This window comes from Rhinopithecus bieti, unplaced genomic scaffold (genome assembly GCF_001698545.2).
Source record: "Rhinopithecus bieti isolate Rb0 unplaced genomic scaffold, ASM169854v2 scaffold_15834, whole genome shotgun sequence".
Lineage (NCBI taxonomy): Eukaryota > Metazoa > Chordata > Mammalia > Primates > Cercopithecidae > Rhinopithecus > Rhinopithecus bieti.
The window spans coordinates 110537-121011 of record NW_016808980.1 but is presented as its reverse complement, the minus strand read 5'-3'; the positions used below and the strand labels follow the sequence as shown (position 1 = coordinate 121011).

The following is a 10475-nucleotide window of genomic DNA, read 5'->3' as shown; positions in this document are numbered from 1 at the left end:
ATATATATATATATATATATATATATATATATATATACACACACACACACACACATACACACATACACACACACACATAACAATTAATAGGTACTTTTTTTGGTGGGGGTTGGGGGGACGGAGTCTCCGTCACCCAGGCTGGAGTGCAGTGGCGTAATCTCAGCTCACTGCAACCTCTGCCTCCCGGGTTCAAGTGAGTCTCCTGCCTCACCCTCCTGAGTACTTGGGATTACAGGTGCCCACTACCATGCCCAACTAATTTTTGTATTTTTAGTAGAGATGGGGTTTCACCATATTGGCCAGGCTGGTCTTGAACTCCTGACCTCAAGTGATCTGCCTGCCTTGGCCTCCTAAAGTGCTGGGATTAAAGGCTTGAGCCATTGTGCCCGGCCTGATTAATGTGCATCTTCCAAAACGTTTACCAAGAAAGATTTGCAAACATTTACAAAGAAAGAGAGAGCTCTCTAGAAGGGAGGAGGTCCCTATGACATAAGGGTCCAGAGATGGTAGGCAGCCACTGCCAACCATGGTGTGTCCCCATGACAAGGACCAGTGGCTTCCTATGAAGTTCCCAGTCTCCTTTATCTGATGTTTCTCTGTTCTGCCAGGTTTGAAGCATCTAAGTAACCAGTGACCCAGTTCTCAGAAAAATCTCCCCTGCAGTCCTTTTGTAAGGGCCCTGGGGACAGCAGGGCACTTGGCAGTTGCCAGCTTTCTGGGCACAAAGAGAAAATTATTCTTCTCCCCACTAAGGCAGGAAAGGGGGAGCCTTCAGAGTGTAGAGGGCTGCCCAGCTGAGGTCTGCTCAGCCACCTCTCCATGGGTCTGGGTGAAGAGGGCTGTGCTCTGTTGGGGGCAGGGGACTGGTCAGTCTCCCTTTGCAATGAACTCCTGTCTCCATTATCTACTGCTGTGGAATGAGCCACTCCAGAATGTAGAGCCTTAAAACAACAGTGTGTCACTATCTCTCCTGGTCCTGTGGGTTTCTCCCTTGGGGTTTCTTATGCTGGTGCAGCTGTAGCCAAAGTCATCGCAAGGTTTGATTGGACTGGATGTCTAAAACAAATTATTCCCTCTCGTGGCTGGTGCCTCAGCTGAGAGGGCTGGAACAACCACAGCCCTGGCTGGCCATCTTTTCCCTCCATACTGGGCTTCCCACACGGTTAGCTTGGGCTTCCTCACATCATGGTGGCTCAGAGTAGTCAGATTTCTTTGATGGCAACTGGCTTACCCCAGAGCAGCATTCAAAAGCCCTAAGGTAGAAACTGTGAGGTTTCCTGTGACCTGGCCTCAGAAGCCAGGCTGTCACTTCTGCTGCTTTTTATTGGTTCCATGGTGCCAACCCAGAGGAATGTGGCTGGGGCCAAGCAAGAGTGTGAACTGGAGTGTGCAGTTCTTGGCGAGCCATTTCCCACGGCCAGCTACCATGATGCTGCTTGTCATTCAGCACTTTCTTCTCTTAGTTCTCTTCCTACCTCACTGTCCACAACTTCTTAGCCTCTTCAGGTGGTTCTTCCTCATCTTGTGGCTTTGAATTAATCAAGTGCCCAAAGCTCAGGCTTGGGCCTCTTCTCTCTCTCCCATTTCATCCAGACTCATGGCTCTAAACATTAATAAGCTGACAACTTCTGAATTTACATCCCCAGCCTGGACTTCTCCCCTGAAGTCTAGATTCTAGTCTCCAACTGCCAACCTGGCATCTCTGCTTGGATATCTCACAGGGACCTTGATGTTTGGCAGCTCCAAAGCCACCTTTCAGCCAGGCGTGGTGGCTCATGCCTGCAATCCCAGCACTTTGGGAGGCCAAAATGGGAGGATCACTTCAAGCCAAAAGTTTGGGACCTGCCTGGGCAACATAGGGAGATCCTGCCTCTACAAACAAATTAAAAAATTAACCAGGCATGGTGGCATGCATCTATAGTCCCAACTACTCTGGAGGCTAAGGTAGGTGGATCTCTTGAGCCTGGGAGGTCAAGGCTGCAGTGAACCATGATAGCGCCACCACACTCCAGACTGGGTGACAGAGCAAGACCCTGTCTCAAAAAAAAAAACAAAACAACACACACACACACACACACACACACACACAAATAAAGTAAAATAAAATAAAATGAAATGAAATAAAACGAAATGAAATAAAGGGGCCTTTCATCCTTCGCTCTCAGTCAATGTTCTCCTTACAAAGTTTCCCCAAATCAGCTACTAGCAGCTCTATCTTTCCAGTTGCTCAGGTCGAATATCTTGGAGTTGGCCTGGATTCCTCTGTGTTGTCACCCTTAGCAAATTCTTCAAATATCCATCATGGCTCACTTGAACCAGGTACAAAAAAAAAAACTTCATAATTTGTTTTCTTCCACCTTTGTCTCCCAAGGTCTGTCCTCCAACCGGCAGCCAGGGATTTTATTAAACTTAAGTCAGATCATGTCCCTTCTGTGCTCAGAAACCTCTAATGTTTTCTCATCTCACTCAGTGGGACTGCAAGGACCTACATGACCCGACGCCCTGTTATCACTTTTTTCCTTTTTTTGAGACAAAGTCTCTCTGTGTCACTCAGGCTGGAGTGTAGTGGTGTGATCTCAACTCAATGTAATCTCCTCCTTTTGGGTTCAAGCAATTCTCATGTGTCAGCCTCCCGAGTAGCTGGGACTACAGGCACCTGCCACCACACCCGGCTAATTTTTGTATTTTCAGTAGAGATCAGGTTTCACCATGTTGGCCAGGCTGGTCTTGAACTCTTGACCTCGGCCTCCCAAAGTGGTGGGATTACAGGTGTGAGCCACGATGCCCAGCTGCCCTGTTATCTCTCTAACTCCATGACTTGGTACTGTCTCTCTTGCTGTCATCACTGGAGCCACACTGACCTTGGCTGTTCTTAGAACACTTCAGGCAGGTTTGTGCCCCAGGGCCTTTGCTCTTGCTGTTCTTGCTGCTGGAATGCTCTTTCCCGTATCCTCTTGGCTTGTTGTTTCATTTCCTTCAGCTCTCTATTCAGATGTCTCCCTCTCACCGAGGTCTCTGCAGACCACCTGATATAAAGTAAGAATGCTTAGTCTTCTCCTGCCCCCAGCCCTGCATAACCTCCTCCGCATGATTTTCTGCATTTTAGCATCATCTAACGTGTTATGTTTTTATTTATTTGTTTGCTTTTGTGCACTTCCCCTGACCAGAAGTTAAGCTACATGAGAAAGAGACTTAGTTTAAATGGTAGGCAGACTTCTCAGATGACTCCCACTGACCTGGGCGTTCACACCCTTGTTTTCACTTATGTAATTTCTTTCCCTGAAGTATGGGCTGGACCTAGTGACTCACTTCCAATGAATAGAATAAGGCAAACATGATGGGATGTCACTTCCATGATGAGGCTACAAGATACCATGAGGACTTCCTTTCTGCTCACTTTTTCCCCACTCACTCACTCCTTTGATAAAACCAGGTGGCATGCTGTGAGCTACCCAAGGGAGAGGCCCACGTGGCAAGGAACGGAACTCAACCAAGAACCCTTAGAACAGAATCCCTCCAATGAAAAAGACGGAGAGCTTAGAAGCAAATCCTTCCCTAAGCAGATCCTTCCCCAGTCAAGCCTTAAGATGAGAATACAGCCCCACCCAACAGCTGGACTGTTGCCTATGAGAGGCCCCAAAGCAGAGGACCTAGCTAAGCCACACCTGGATCCCAACCTACAGAAATCATGAATTAATAAATGTTGTTTCAAGCCACTAAGATTGGGAAGTAATTTGTTATGAAGCAATAGATAACTAACACAGTTTATTTCAGAGATATTTGCCATGCCTAAGCTGTGTTTGTTGTGGAAAAGTTATGTTCAGTTTGCAAGGAAGCATTTAGCGTGGTGAGGAAGAGCACAAGCTCTGAAGTTGGACAGCCCTGAATTCACATTCCAGCTCTGCTCCTGACTTGCTGTGTGATTTGGGGAGAGTCATTTCACCTCTCTGGACCTCAGTTTTCTCATGTACAAATGTAGCTTCCTACATTCACTCAATAAGTATGTATTAAGTCTCAACTTTCTATTTTTATCACATCCAGCATGCATCCAATTCCTCAGCAAATCCTGTCATCTTCACCTTCAAAATATACGGATAGGCTATACCAATGCTGGGGACTCAAGAGTGAACAAAACAGATGCAGCCCCCTGTTTCATGGAGCTTGCAGTCTGAAGGGCAGAAATATATTACACAGATAATCACACAAATATTTAGTTAATAGCTGTGATAAGTGCTGTGCATGAAAGATCAGCGAGCTATGTGAGCACATCAGAGGTGCCTCATCTCTTCCACAAGTCAGGGAGGGCTTCTCTGAGGAGGTGGCTGAGGAAGGAGGTGGCTGAGGAGAAAGCTGAGACCAATAGAAAGAGTCACTCCAGCAAAAGTGCTAAAGTTGAATCCCACTGGATCCATCTGGGTTACCTGCACATTATGGAGCCAGGAAGATGAAAATGCTGATTGGCCAGGCCTAGGTCATGCCCCTCCCCAGGAGCCAGGGTTTAGGGTCAGCTTCACCCAAATCGCAGGTACTAAAAGTGGTGGAAGAATGATTCTCCCTGGAAAACATTGGGGTGAGTTGTTATCAGAAAAGGTGTAAATACTGGGCAGAAAGAAACAACAGCCATCCACAGCAGGACTTAAAATTTTATCTAGAGTTTTTAATCTTAAGAGTTGAACTTCACCTTCCCCATGGATGGGCTTCCAGAGCCCAACTCCTCCCCTGACCACGATAAAATTAGATAAAATTCATCAATCCCACTTTGAGGACACCACTATATTAAAATGTAGCATTTTAGACATTTAACATATGTAAAGAACCCTTACTACTCAACAATAAGAAAACAGCCCAATAAAAGAAAAAGCAACAAAATTTTCAACAGACACTTCACAAAATAACACACGCAAATGGCCAATAAGCACATAAAAAGATACTCAATAGCATTAGGCATTAGGGAAATGCATATTAAAATCATAATGAGATACCACTTCACATTCATTAGAATGGCAAACATTAGAAAGAGTGATCATCACAGGGTTGGTGAGGATGTGGAGTGCATAAAACTCTCACCCGGGGCTGGTGGGAACACAAAATGAGATAAATCACTTTGGAAAACAGTTCGGTAGTTTCTTGAAAAGTGAAATGTACCTACCATGTGACATGACTCAGTCATTCCACTCCTAGGTGTCTGCCCAAGAGAAACTAAAATATTTGTCCACACAAAGATTTGTACACAAATGTTCACAGCAGCCTTATTTTTAATCACCATAAATTAGAAGCAACTGAAAAAGTCCATCCACAGATGAATGGATAGACAAATTGTGATATATCCATACCATGGGATATACTCAGCAATAAAAAGCAACAAATTATTGATTCCTACAACACAGATGAATCTCAAAATAATTATGTTGAGTGAAAGAAGCCAGGCAAAAGCATATATATGCATGTTGCATGATTCCATTTACATAAAATCTAGAAAATGCAAACTAATTTATTGTGACAGAAGTTGTTCAGTAGTGGAGGGGATGCAGGGAGGAAGGAATCACAAAGGGACACCTGGAAACTTTTGGGGTTGATGGATATGTGCTCTACCCTAGTTGGGGAGATGGTTTAATGGGTCTACGTCAAGAGTAATCAAATTGGGGCTGGGCTTGGAGGTTCATGTGTATAATCCCAACACCTTGGGAGGCCAAGGCAGGAGGACTGCTTGAGCCCGGGAGTTCCAGACCAGCCCTAGGCAACAAAGTGAGGAAGGAAGATTGTTTTATTTATTAAGGAAGATTTATTATCTCTACAAATAATAAAATAAAAAAGTTTTAAAGACTAATCAAGTTATATACTTTAAATATGTGCCACCATCCAGGTTAAGTGTCTCAAGGCCTATAATCCCAACACTTTGGGAGGGCAAGGAGGGGTGATCACTTCAGGTCAGTAGTTCAAGACCAGCCTGGCCAACATGGTGAAACCCGGTCTCTACTAAAAACACAAAGATTAGCCAGGAGTGGTGGCAGGTGCCTGTAATCCCAGCTACTCAGGAGGCTGAGTCAGGAGAATCACTTGAACCCAGGAGGCGAAGGTTGCAGTGAGCCAAGATTATGCCACTGCACTCCAGCCTGGGTGACAGAGTGACTCCATCTCAAAAAAATATATATGTATATATATATGCCATGTACTGTAATTATACCCCAATAAAGTTTGGGGGTAAACTTTATCTGGAGAAGAAAACAAACAGAAAAAGAAATATATTTGGAAGACTATACACCAAAGAGTTAAGTATAATAGTTACCTTCAAGGAGTGGGAAAGGGGACAAGAGCTGTCACTTTAAGTTGTTTACAACAGGCATGTATTACTTATGAGTTTAAGGAAAAAAGCAATACTGGTTTTGCCCGCAAGCCTCAGCCCAGCCTTTAGGAGACCTGTCACGTATCCGGAAACCGACCAGGTCATTCTGCCAAACAAAGATACTTCCTGGATTTGAGTCAAGGGTTTCTGGGGGCAAGTTCCCATCTGAAGACAATGAAAACTGTGCTCCCTCAGAAGAAGGACTTTATTTATACCTTATATCTACATTCCGGACTGGGGCCCGCACAGGATAATAGCCTAGGAAGATAATGGAGTCATTAATCTCTCTCAAGGTTAGGCTCCTGCCTGCCAGCTTCCCATCTGGGTAATTAAACCAGCTGGTAGCCCTGTTATCAGTCTCTGCGGTGTCTGCAGGGCAGAGGAGGAGGGCACCTCTGGACATGGCACTGGCTTTTCCGGAAAGGCAGGTTCCTGGGTAACCTTAGGAGAAGCAAACTAAGCCCACGCTGGGGTATTCAGGCCTGACTCTGGCTAGGAAGGAGGGCCACGACCTAGGCAAACATGGCCCTCCTGGCACATCAGGGAGTTGGGAACAGATATCTGAACCTTTGCATTTGTGTGGCTGCCCAGGTATAAGCTTCTAACCTTACCCTAACCTTTAATTCTTTGAATGCCACGGGAGTTGCCTACCCCACAGCTAGTCCCCCTTCCTTCCTCACTAAGACCGCCAAGATGTTTCAGGGGAGCGCCCCTGCCTGCCCGAGAAGGTAGACATTGACCAGGCCTGGCCCTCGCTCCCTAGAGCATGGTCCAGCATCAGCATCCCCTGGAAGTGTGGTGGAAATGCCCAATTTCAGGCCCATCCAGACCTGCTGAATCAGAACCTTCACTTTAACTCCCTGGAGATTTGATCATTCTCATTCACAAACCTGGCTGAACGTGAGAAATGTCTGGAGAGTTTTCCATGATGCCAGTGCCTGAGATCTTCTGCTAGATATTTTGACTTAATCAGTCTGGAATATAACCTGGACATCAGTATTTTTTTAAGTTGTGATGTACATTTAGTAGCATGTGTAAGGTGCACAAACTTTAAATGGATAGCTTGATTTTTTTTTTTTTTTTTTTTTTTTTTTTTTTTTAGACAGTCTCACTCTGTTGTCCAGGCTAAAGCATAGTGGCACGATCATAGCTCACTGCAGCCTCGACCTCCTGGGCTCAGACAATCCTCCTGCCTCAGCCTCCTTAGCAGCAGGGACTACAGACATACATCACCATGTCTGGTTAATGCTAAAGTTTTTTAAAATTTATTTTTAGTACAGAGGGAGTCTTGCCATGTTGCCCAGGCAGGCTGATCTCAAACTCCTGACCTCAAACAATCCTCCTGCCTTGTCCTCCCAAAGTGCTGGGATTACAGGCTCGAGCCACAGTGCCCAGCTCAGCTTGATATTTTTTACACACGCGTACACACATGCAACCACCACCCAGATGATGGGATAGAACATTTCCAACACCCCAGAAAGTTCCCTCTTGCTCCATCAAGGTTAAGGTGACAAACCATCCCAATTTGTCCAGGATTGAGGGGATTTTCCGGGACAGAGGACTTTCAATACTAAAACCAGGAAACTCCCAAGCAAACCACAAGTTGGTCACACTACTTCAGGGTCTATACTCCAGTGCAGCCTGCAGAGGTAACCACCATTCCGATGTCTATGTAGCAGTAGCTTTAAGAGTTCCCTGGATAATTTCAATGCACAGCCAAGGCCGATTCTAGCGTGTATCACAATTATCTGGAGCCCTTGTTAGAATCCATTGCTGGGCCCAACCCCTAGACTTTCTAATTCAGTAGGTCTGGGGTGCAGCCCCAAAATATGTATTTCTTTTTTTCTTTTTTTTTTTTTTTGAGACAGAGTCTCGCTCTGTTGCCCAGGCTGGAGTGCAGTAACATGATCTCGGCTTGCCACAACCTCCGCCTCCCAGGTTCAAGCGATTCTCCTGTCTTAGCCTCCCGAGTAGCTGAGACTACAGGCATGCATCACCATGCCTGGCTAACTTTTGTATTTTTAGTAGAGACGGTGTTTCACTATGTTGGCCCGGCTGGTCTCGAACTGCAGACCTTGTGATCTGCCCGCCTTGGCCTCCCAAAGTGCTGGGATTACAGGCGTGAGCCACCGCGCCCGGCCCAAAATATGTATTTCTAACAAGCTTCCCAGGCAATGTGATGCAGGTGCAGCTGGTCCCAGCACTTCAGTTTGAGACTTCTGGCCTGAGCCAATCACAGTCATTCTACTCCCCTAGCTATGACTGGCTTAAGCTTGAAGTACATGACACACATCTGGCTAATGAGATGTAAGGAGAAGGCTGCTGGGACTTCTGGGGCAACATTCCCAGAGACTCTATTAAAATGGTACTCCTGGCTTATGCCACACGGCAGCCATTGGCTGGGATGAGTGATGGGGGTTGGACAAAGGGGCTCCTGGGAAAGATTTCCCCACTGACAGAGATATGCCTGGAAGGGTACGTGCTCCTCTTCCTTTGAAAGTTCAGTCATGTCTGGGTGTGGTCGCTGGCATTGTGTCCTTGACCTCGTAACCTTCAGGCAACAAGCCTGTGGACAACACACCAACCATCCAGGATGGCAGGCAGAAAAGTGGGAGAGCTCGCATTTCATCTTATCCACGCAGAAGTCGGATTTCTGGTTTGTTTGGACGCGGGACCGCCTAAGAGACGATGATGTTGGGCACGGAAGGCGGAGAGGGATTCGTGGTGAAGGTCCAGGGCTTGCCCTGGTCTTGCTCGGCCGATGAAGTGCAGAGGTTTTTTTCTGACTGCAAAATTCAAAATGGGGCTCAAGGTATTCGTTTCATCTACACCAGAGAAGGAGGACCAAGTGGCGAGGCTTTTGTTGAACTTGAATCAGAAGATGAAGTAAAATCGGCCCTGAAAAAAGACAGAGAAACTATGGGACACAGATATGTTGAAGTATTCAAGTCAAACAACGTTGAAATGGATTGGGTGTTGAAGCATACTGGTCCAAATAGTCCTGACACGGCCAGTGATGGCTTTGTATGGCTTAGAGGACTTCCCTTTGGATGTAGCAAGGAAGAAATTGTTCAGTGCTTCTCACGGTTGGAAATCGTGCCAAATGGGATAACATTGCCGGTGGACTTCCAGGGGAGTGGTACAGGGGAGGCCTTCGTGCAGTTTGCTTCACAGGAAATAGCTGAAAAGGCTCTAAAGAAACACAAGGAAAGAATAGGGCACAGGTATATTGAGATCTTTAAGAGCAGTAGAGCTGGTTAGAACCCATTATGATCCACCACGAAAGCTTATGGCCATGCAGCGGCCAGGTCCCTATGACAGACCTGGGGCTGGCAGAGGGTATAACAGCATTGGCAGAGGAGCTGGCTTTAAGAGGATGAGGCGCGGTGCTTATGGTGGAGGCTATGGAGGCTATGACGATTACAATGGCTATAATGATGGCTATGGATTTGGGTCAGATAGATGTGGAAGAGACCTCAATTACTGTTTTTCAGGAATGTCTGATCACAGATATGGGGATGGCGGCTCTACTTTCCAGAGCACAACAGGACACTGTGTACACATGCGTGGATTACCTTACAGAGCTACTGAGAATGACATTTATAATTTTTTTTCACCACTCAATCCTGTGAGAGTACACATTGAAATTGGTCCTGATGCCAGAGTAACTGGTGAAGCAGATGTCGAGTTTGCAACTCATGAAGATGCCGTGGCAACTATGTCAAAAGACAAAGCAAATATGCAACACAGATACGCAGAACTCTTGAATTCTACAGCAGGAGCAAGCGGTGGTGCTTATGAACACAGATATGTAGAACTCTTCTTGAATTCTACAGCAGGAGCAAGCGGTGGTGCTTATGGTAGCCAAATGATGGGAGGCATGGGCTTGTCAAACCAGTCCAGTTACGGTGGCCCAGCCAGTCAGCAGCTGAGTGGTGGTTATGGAGGCGGCTATGGTGGCCAGAGCAGCATGAGTGGATACGACCAAGTTTTACAGGAAAACTCCAGTGATTTTCAATCAAACATTGCATAGGTAACCAAGGAGCAATGAACAGCAGCTACTACAGTAGTGGAAGCCGTGCATCTATGGGCGTGAACGGAATGGGAGGGATGTCTAGCATGTCCAGTATGA

The 10475-nt window shown here is 46.2% G+C and overlaps 1 pseudogene across 1 annotated transcript; it reads left to right on the top strand.

Moving 5' to 3' along the window:
- The first annotated feature begins 8439 nt into the window (after positions 1-8439).
- LOC108539443 (heterogeneous nuclear ribonucleoprotein H-like) lies at positions 8440-10475 on the top strand (annotated as a pseudogene). The gene has a single exon (XR_001888352.1). The product of XR_001888352.1 is annotated as a heterogeneous nuclear ribonucleoprotein H-like (transcript).